Source organism: Anolis carolinensis, chromosome 1 (genome assembly GCF_035594765.1).
Source record: "Anolis carolinensis isolate JA03-04 chromosome 1, rAnoCar3.1.pri, whole genome shotgun sequence".
In the NCBI taxonomy this organism is placed as follows: Eukaryota; Metazoa; Chordata; class Lepidosauria; order Squamata; family Dactyloidae; genus Anolis; species Anolis carolinensis.
In genome coordinates, this window is record NC_085841.1 from 92,077,867 (window position 1) to 92,087,394 (window position 9,528).

Consider the following 9,528-nt stretch of genomic DNA (forward strand, 5'->3'; position numbering starts at 1 on the left):
TGTCCTATTTTGTTCATACACATGCAATATATAAAATGAGGAAAGAATCAAGCTCACTTGATTAAGATGGGAAAAATTGAATCAAGGCGTATGCGAAAGGTGTCAGTGGACGAATCTAATTACATATGCATTTTAACACTTTATAATTCGTGTTTTAATAGAGTTTAATATAGTTTTTAATTGACCTTGGTACTGTTTATTGTTTTATTGATTTTGTTATTGTTTTATTGAATGTGTTTTGGGGCAATGGAATTTTGCCAACTGTTGTAAGCTGCCCAGAGTCCCTACGGGTGAGAAGGGCAGGGTATAAATGATGTAAATAAATAAATAAATACATTAAAGCTATTGACTAACAATACTTCACATTTGACTAACAGTACAAATGTGTACAGATTGATCACCTTATTCCAAAGGTATCCTTTATCTGTCAGTGTGATTGGACATGGTCCACAAACTGCAGGCTGTCACACTGGGAGTGTTGTAGTTGGGCCAAGGGGAAGTAATGGTTCTATGGGTGAAACAGCTGGAAGGAGAAAAAGGGCTAATAGAGAGCAGGTGCTTGATGAAGAACAACAAGTAAAGCGGGTCCGGGAAATACTTATGGCTCCTTCAGTGGATGAGACGTTTTATGGGTTTTCTAGTGATGAGAAGTCCATGCTGGAGGATGATGGTTTCACAGGAACTAAAAGGTCTACTCGAGAGCAGGAGTCGGATGAGGAAAGAGAAAGGAAAAAGATCCGGGATATACTCACTGCTCCCACGGATGAGGAGACATTTGAGGTGTTCTCTGGGAATGATGGGTCTGGGAGTGAGATGGAGAATGTTGATTGGACTCAAGTAAATGTGGATGATGAGCCAGCCCATGGGGCTGCATCAGGGGATTGGCAAGCCTCTCATACTCCTGGGACATGGGGAGATCTAAGTCTTGAACGAAGATGGACTGGAGGGATGAGAGGCGAGGTCCACAAATGAGATCAAGATCAGCTGTGGATGTTGAGGACAGGGTGGAGGCCTCATCAGCATCGGACTCCAATGAGTAAGTTAAAAGTGGAGTTTCAAGAGCTATTGCCTTGCAGAAGGCAAGGTGTCGTTTTGGGGACATTGCTTTGTCGCTGCCTGTTCTCCTTGGGTCCTGGCTGTACAGCTTCCTGATAATCCGGATTGAATCCTGCTTCGGTGTTCCTGGCTTCTGACTCCTGTTCGGCTCTTGACGATGTTTCCAGTTTGGCATTTCCAGTTTGGCGTTTGCTTTGGCGTTCCTGCTCCGGCGTTTCCAGTTTGGTGTTTGCTTTGGCATTCCTGCGCCGGCGTTTCCAGTTTGACATTTGCTTTGGCGTCCCTGCTCCGGTGTTTCCAGCTTGGCGTTGGCTTCAGCGTTCCTGCTCCGGCGTTTCCAGTTTGGCGTTTGCATTGGCTTTCCTGCTTTGGCGCTTCCAGTTTGGCGTTCGCTTCGGTGAGCCTGCTTCAGCCTTTCCAGCTTGGTGCTTGCCTTGGCGTCCCTGCTTTGGCGCTCCTGCTTTGGTGTTTCTACTTCGGCGTTTTTGGCTACTGAACCTAGTTCGACTCCTGACTACGTCTGTGCTTGCTTCTGGCTTGGCGTCTCTAGTTTCCTCCTTTGGTTTTTGAAACTCGGCCTGGCTTTCAACTACGCTTCTGTTTGCTGCCTCTTATTTATTTATTTATTTATTTATTTATTTATTTATTTATTTGCAGTATTTATATTCCGCCCTTCTCACCCCGAAGGGGACTCAGGTCGGATCACATTATGTACATATAGGGCAAACATTCAATGGCCATAAACACATTGAACTGAGACAGAGACAGACAGACAGACAGACAGACGCAGAGGCAATTTAACCTTCTCCTGAGGGGATGTTCGATTCTGGCCACAGGGGGGAGCAGCTGCTTCATAATCCACTCTGATGGCACTTCCTCACTTCCTCATTCCACCATTGTAAATTAGTTAAACCTGCCTCCCCACTTTTTTTTATAAGTGGTACCTTATTTCCTACTTGATAGATGCAACTATCTTTCAGGTTGCTAGGTCAGCAATGAGCAGGGGCTATATTTTATTTTTAATTGATGGGTACTCACCCCGCCACAGGCTGGCCTCAAACTCATGACCTCATGGTCAGAGTGATTTATTGCAGCAGCTGTTTACTAGCCTGCACCACAGCCCGGCTCTTGGGAGCGTTTAGCTCCTCTTTAGCCCTTTGAGCCACAGCATGATGTGGCGTCACCTTTGGAGGCGTTTGTGTTACGTTTGATGTGGATTATCAAGCCAGATAATCCGGATTATTCTTTTGTTCTTGCTTTTTGACTTCTTTTGAACTAAGACTTTTACCTTTTAAAAGTAACACTGCAGTTAAGTGTTTTTTGAGTTTAAAACATCATTTAATAAACATTTAAGAACTTTTATTGTGTGTGTGGCTCTTTAAGAGGCGGCTGTATCACGACAGGGAGATAAATCTCTTTGCCTGGGGCATTCACTCATATCCAGTAATTTAATCAGGATTTCTTCATTCACGCACTTATATGAGATATTCTTTACATGGCATTAATATTACCAATTTTCTTCTATGGGTATTCACCAAATGATTTAATTAAAGAGGCCTTTTGCCCCAATCATTGGCTAAAACTTTTTAGCAATTTCAATATACATACCTAAACAAATCTTGTCTGAATTGTTGTGCAAAAATAGACAGTGTGGCAATGAATGTCAGAGAAAAAGTGAGCTATCCATGTTGCTGTTGCAGTCATAAGCCTGGTTTTGGTTGCAGAAAAGGAGGTGGCTGTAAAAGCAGGGACTTGTGATATAATGGAAAAATCATGATGTTATGAGGATTTTATGATGTCATGGGAAATTTCATTGGCTGAGTGGATGCAGTAGTGATAGTATTGTCCTAAATGGGGACTCCAAAAACTGCGGAGGTCCAGGAATGACCCCGGCTTATCCCGCTCAGCTTGAAAGATTAGGAGAACAACCCTCAACTGATCCCACTGACAACTCTTCTTTCCTTTCCCAGTGATTAAGGGATTCTGAAAAGGGTGCAGCTAAAGACTTGTGCGCCAGCTGCGACCATACCTCGTGAAGTCGGATCTGGTCATGGTGGTCGATGCCTTGGTTACCTCCAGATTGGACTATTGCAGCACACCCTATGTGGGGCTGCCCTTGAAGATGGCCCGGAAACTACAATTGGTCCAGCACTCGGCAGCCAGATTACTAACTGGAACAAATCACAGGGCATGGTCAACTGTGATTTAAGGAGCTCCATTGGCTGCCGTTTGTTTTTCGAGCCCAATTTAAGGTGCAGGTTATTACCTATAAAGTCCTAAATGGTTCGGGACCCACCTACCTTCATGACCACATTTCCCCTAAAAACCTGCACGGTCTCTGCATTCGTTGGGAAAGGCCCTCCTTTTGCTCCCGCCACCTTCACAATCGCAGTTGGTGGGACGAGAGAGAGGGCCTTCTCTGTGGTGGCCCCCCGGCTCTGGAACTCACTCCCTAGAGAGATTAGGCAAGCCCCCACCCTTCTAATCTTTAGGAAGACCTTAAAAACCTGGCTCTTCCAACAAGCCTTTGGTGAATGACTCCCACCCCTGGAAGGCTTGTCCTGGTGGTATATATCTGTTGCACTTTATTATATTCCTTCAGTTGGAATAGTTCCCGTATCTACCTCATCCTAGCCTTTTATCTATGGCAATATTCTCGGATTACCTTTCATGACTTTATTATTCAATATATGCACTTTATGGCCCAGAAATTTTTTAGCGTATTTCATGTTTTTATTCTATCAATGTTTTATCGATTTGATTTGTTTTATTCTCATGTTTTATTGACTTGTTTTGCTTGATGTGTTTTATTATGTTTGTGATGATTGGGCTTGGCCCCATGTAAGCTGCCCCAAGTCCCTTCAGGGAGATAGTGGTGAAGTATAAAAATAAAGTTATTATTATTATATTATTAAAGTTCTCGGCCAAATATGCACTGGGAATGCCACAATCCCATCTCTCCACACAAAAGACTTCTCCCTTGGAACCTTAAACCCATCAGTTTGGAACTATCATTCATTGTCCCTTTGTCAGCCAATGCCAGTCAACAAGCAAGATAAGCCCATCTTGGACTAATGTGCTCCCTGGGGGCAGAAAGGGGGATGCAGATACAGGTGATGGACTCAAGAATTCTTGCAATAAGAACTTTATTAAGTTTCCCACAATACTGTGCACCAACCACAAATGGTAAATGAATGTACTTTTGAACCAGTACGACTGTAGATTATAATTTACATCAATCACAGCAAATGTCTGTTCTTTCAAATGTTTATAAAATGTCCATGCTTGTAACTGTGACTTATATGACATCTTGTCTTGGCCAACAAAGCAAGAATTTGATCTCTGATCCTTAGTCTCTGTGTATCTCTATTAGAAGCAGATTGGAGCTGTCACACTGGGAAATGGGAACCCCAAGATTTCTGACCTGACCTGTTCAATTCTAAATTATGGAACAATAACTATTTGATAGTATCTTGCTAACTGAACCTGCAAATAGATATAAGCACTAGTGGATGTAACTGTCACCCTCAGGGATGTCAAGAGATGCACCTTAAAACAGTGCTCCAGCAAAAGAAATGAAGTGTAGGGAGACTCCCTACAAGATTCCTCTTTACACTAGAAGGCCAGAGCAAGTACACTGATGCTACTTAGCTTGATTTACATTCTGAATAAACTTCAGTAATTGCTCTGAGTAACTGCAGGGTACTTTTCTTACTCCTTGCTGACAAATGTTTGGCTTTGCTTTTGATTCTTTCTAAATTGAACAGAAGCTGGTTCTTACACTTCATAGGTGTGTGTATGTGTGCAGACAGGCATATGTCTATTTATTTATTTCAATTATTTATACCCCACCCTTCTCACCCGAGGGAACTCAGGGCAGCTTACAAGTGGCAATTGATGCCGTTACACCGTTATACAATGAACTAAAACACTTAAACAGTTAAAACAGTCATAAAATACAATATACAAAGTTTAAAACAATGCAAAGTGCTTATGCCATTCATCCACCAGATACTTATACAAGAGCCTTAATTCAGACCGCATCGAAGCCAACAAATACTTATTCTTCAAACGCCTGCATACATAGTTTTTTTCAGTTTTTTTCTGAACCCCAGAAGGGATGGAGCCTGCCGAATGTCACTGGGGAGGGAGTTCCACAGTGGGGGAGCCACCACCGAGAAGGCCCTGTCTCTTCTCCTCACCAGCTGTGCCTGTGGGGTGGCTGGGACCGAGAGCAAGGCCTCTCCAGATGATCTTAAGGTTCTCGTGGGCTCATAGGAGGAGATACGTTCAGACAGATAAATTGGACCAGAACCATTTAGGGTTTTGTAGGCCAAGACCAGCACTTTGAATTGGGCTCGGTGGCATATTGGCAACCAGTGGAGCTGGCTTAAGAAGGGAGTAGTACGCTCCCTGTATGCCACCCCAGTTATTAATCTGGCTGCTGCCCGTTGTATTAATTGGAGCTTCCAGGCTGTCTTCAAAGGCAGCCCCATGTAGAGCGCGTTGCAGTAATCCAACCAGGATTTGACCAGAGCATGGACCACCATGGCCAAGTCAGACTTCTCAAGGTACGGGCGCAGCTGGCACACAAGTCTTAGTTGTGCAAATGCTCCCCTGGCCACCACTGAGACCTGGAGTTCCAGGCTCAGCAACGAGTCCAGGAGAACACCCAGACTGAGAACCTGCGTCTTCAGAGGGAGTGCGGCCCCGTCCAACACAGGCTGTAACCCTATATCCTGTTCGGCCTTACAACTGACCAGGAGGACTTCTGTCTTGTCTGGATTCAATTTCAATTTGTTCACCCTCATCCAGTCCGACACAGCGGCCAGACACTGGTTCAGGACCTGAACAGCCTCCTTAGTGACAGGCAGAAAGGAGAGACAGAGCTGGACATCATCTGCGTAGAAATGACACCGCATCCCGAAACTCTGGATGATCTCTCCCAGCGGCTTCATGTATATGTTAAACAACATGGGGGACAGTATTGAACCCTGTGGGACCCCACAAGTCAATGGTTGTGGGGCCGAGCAGGTGTCCCCCAATGACCATCTGGGATTGACCCTCCAGGAAGGACTGGAGCCACTGCAGAACAGTACCTCCAAGACCCATCCCAGCAAGGCGCCCCAGAAGGATACTGTGATTGACGGTATTGAAGGTCGCTGAGAGGTCCAGCAGAACCAACAGGGACACACTCCCCCTGTCCAGTTCCCAGCGCAGATCTTCGACTAAGGCGACCAAGGCTGTCTCGGTACCATACCCTGACCTGAAACCAGACTGTGCCGGATCTAGAAAATCAGTGTCAACCAAGAATGCCTGGAGTTGCGCAGCCACCACATGTTCCACGACCTTGCCCAGAAAGGGAAGATTGGAAATAGGCTGATAGCTGTCCAATTGTGTGGGGTCCAGTGATGGCTTCTTCAACAGCGGTTTGATCACAACCAATTTAAGGCTCGCTGGAAATATGCCATCCCGAAGGAAGACATTCACCACCACCTTCACCCACTCGGCCAAGCCCCCTCTGGCTTCTCTCACCAGCCAGGATGGGTAGGGGTCTAGGATGCATGTGGTAGCTCTCGCCTCTCCAAGCACCTTGTCCACATCCTCGAGCTCAACCAATTGAAAAGAATCCATCAAAATGGGACAAGCAGTTGCTCATGTTACATCCCTGGAGACTGCCGTTAATATGTGTCAAAGCCAGAGCGGATCAGAACAACTTTGTCAGCAAAAAAATGAGAAAATGCTTCACAGAGAGCTGCCAAGCTGTCAGGGATCCCATCTTGAGAGATGGGATTTAACAAACCTCTGACAACTCGAAACAGCTCTGCCAGACATTTTTTTTTTGCAGATGCACTATTCGCTGCGAAGAAAGCATTCTATGCAGCATCTATTGCCATGGCATATGTCCTTAGGTAGGAACACAGCCGTGTTTGGTCTGATTCATTCTGCTTCGAATGCCACATGCACTCTCATTCCCTCTTCTTTCACTTCATCACTGCCAACTCCTTGGTGAACCAAGGAGATGGTTTAGCCCGTGCACTTGAGAGGGTACATTCCGGAGCGATTGTGTCTATTGCCATGGCCACCTCCCCATTCCAGAGAGAGACTAGAGCATCGACAGGATCACCTACCGAGGCAGCGGGAAAATCCCCAAGAGCCGTCAGGAATCCATCTGGATCCATAAGCCTCCTGGGGTGGACCATTTTAATAGGTCCTCCACCCCTGCGGAGGTTGGGGGTGCAGTGAGTCTAAACCTGATCAGGTGGTGGTCAGTCCATGGCAAAGGAGCGATGGTAAGCTCCTCCACTCTGCCACGTTCCTCCCATCCCTGGCAGAAAACCAAGTCTAATGTGTGTCCCACTCTGTGGGTGGGACCAGATACCAATTGGGACAGCCCCATAGTTGCCATGGTGGCCATGAAGTCCTGAGCTGTGCCAGACAGGATGGTCTCAGCATGGACATTGAAGTCCCCCAGCACCAAAAGCCGCTGAGACTCCAACGGCAGGCCCGAGACCACCCCCGCTAGTTCAGCCAGGGAGACTGTAGTGCAGCGGGGTGGTCGGTACACTAACAGAATCCCTAATCTGTCCCAGTCACCCACCCTCAGATGGACACATTCAAACAAGGTTGACTGCAGGATGGGGCACCTGGTCAGGGGGATGGAATCCTTGTAGACCACTGCGACACCGCCTCCCTGTCCTCCGGATCTTGGTTGGTGCTGCACGGAGTACCCGGGAGGACAGAGTTGGGTGAGATTGACACCACCCGTCTCATCCAACCAGGTCTCCGTTGTGCACGCCAGGTCTGCTCGCTCCTACAAGATAAGACCTTGGATGATTGCAGTTTTTCTGTTTGTAGACCTGGCGTTCAGCAGCACCACCTTTAGTCCGGAGGAACCGCTAGCCTGGGTATCCAAATTTACCATATCAGGAGACTGTTTTAAATCTACAAGAAATCTCGTCCTCTCCCTAGGTTGAATTAATTTTGGCTTCCCTTTCCCATATCTCCCCCTCCCCTGAATTACTTCGATGCCCCCCCCCCCCGGCCAATGGACTTCCACTCTCCCCTTACAAGGCCCTTCTCCCTTTTCTCTAACATCTGGCTACCACTGGCTGTAAAGAGCTGTCTAGCTTAATGGGGAAACTAGTTCAATGGGGAAGTTTTTATAGTTAAGAGATATGCAAAGAGTGGAATGGTTGTTGATCTGTTTTTATCTTTTGTGAGATTACTCTATGGTGAAAATGTGTTTTGAAATGTTAAGCTATTGCACCTCACAATATCTTCTGAGCCTACTTAATTTGACCCACAAAGCAGAGTGGACTGGCATAGGGCTATAAAAAAGAAGGTACCTTGAGAATCATACAAATAATCTGCAAAAAACACAGTGCCTAGAGAAGGTAACAAGCAAGCATACCAAATAACGACAAGACTAACTACTAACCCAGAGTTTCATTGCAAAAGCCAGTTACTTCTACAACAACAATATGTGCAAGTACATTCGGGTTTCTCTTTTGCAATGTTTTGTAAATGTGTACAACAGCATCAGAAGTTACTGCTGTGTGACTTGCATGGGGTCATATATTTCTCTGATCTGTCAGGCTTTGCACTGAACCTATTTCTTACTAGATCATATTCCAACCCATCCTTCTCTCTGCTTCAATTTATAATACACGACAAAACCTAGCAAGTTTCTCACCCACGCACCACCAAAGTTTAACATTAAAAAAACATTAAAACATAAGCTTCAAAGAAGCACCCTCAATTTAAATACCAGAAAGGAGAAAAAAATAATTAAGCAATAAAATAACAGCAGGACAGCTATTAAAACATAATGATAATTCCCCTGGGCCTTTCACTGGTCTCTAATCCCAGCTATAAATAAGATCAAAAACACAAACAAAAACCAAAGGTTTAGTTTCTTGTCTTTTTTCTGTTTTGTAAAGATGCAGGCAAAGAGATGCAATATGATGAACATCTAGGAAGGTCTTCTGTCAAATGAGGAGCCTTGCTGGTAGATGAGGTCATTGAGTTTACTGAAGCTCTCTGAATATATTTTCTTCATTATCTTATATTAGATAGAAGGATTTACAAGACTACCATCTAGTCCTATATGTGTTTCCTTCAAAATCACTTACAGTTAGTTTAAGGATTTACTTTCCCATGGGGGTGTTTATAATTGTCTCCTCATAGTCAAGTTTGATTGTACATACCTGTAGAAATAAGGAGGGTTTCATAGGATTTTTCTTACAAATGTAAATAAGGACTGCCGTTTTGGATGTTTTTCAAATGGAAGGACCCCATTATGACTCTAAAGCCATACATCTGTGAGTTCCAAAATGTGAATAAAAAACAAACATTGATGTGATCCATGAGTAAAAGTAAAATTCTCTCAAAATGGCAAGAACATTGGCCCAAATGCTGGTTTACATTACCAGGTCCCCCCATTTACTTTTTCAGTTGCTGTGGAGAGAT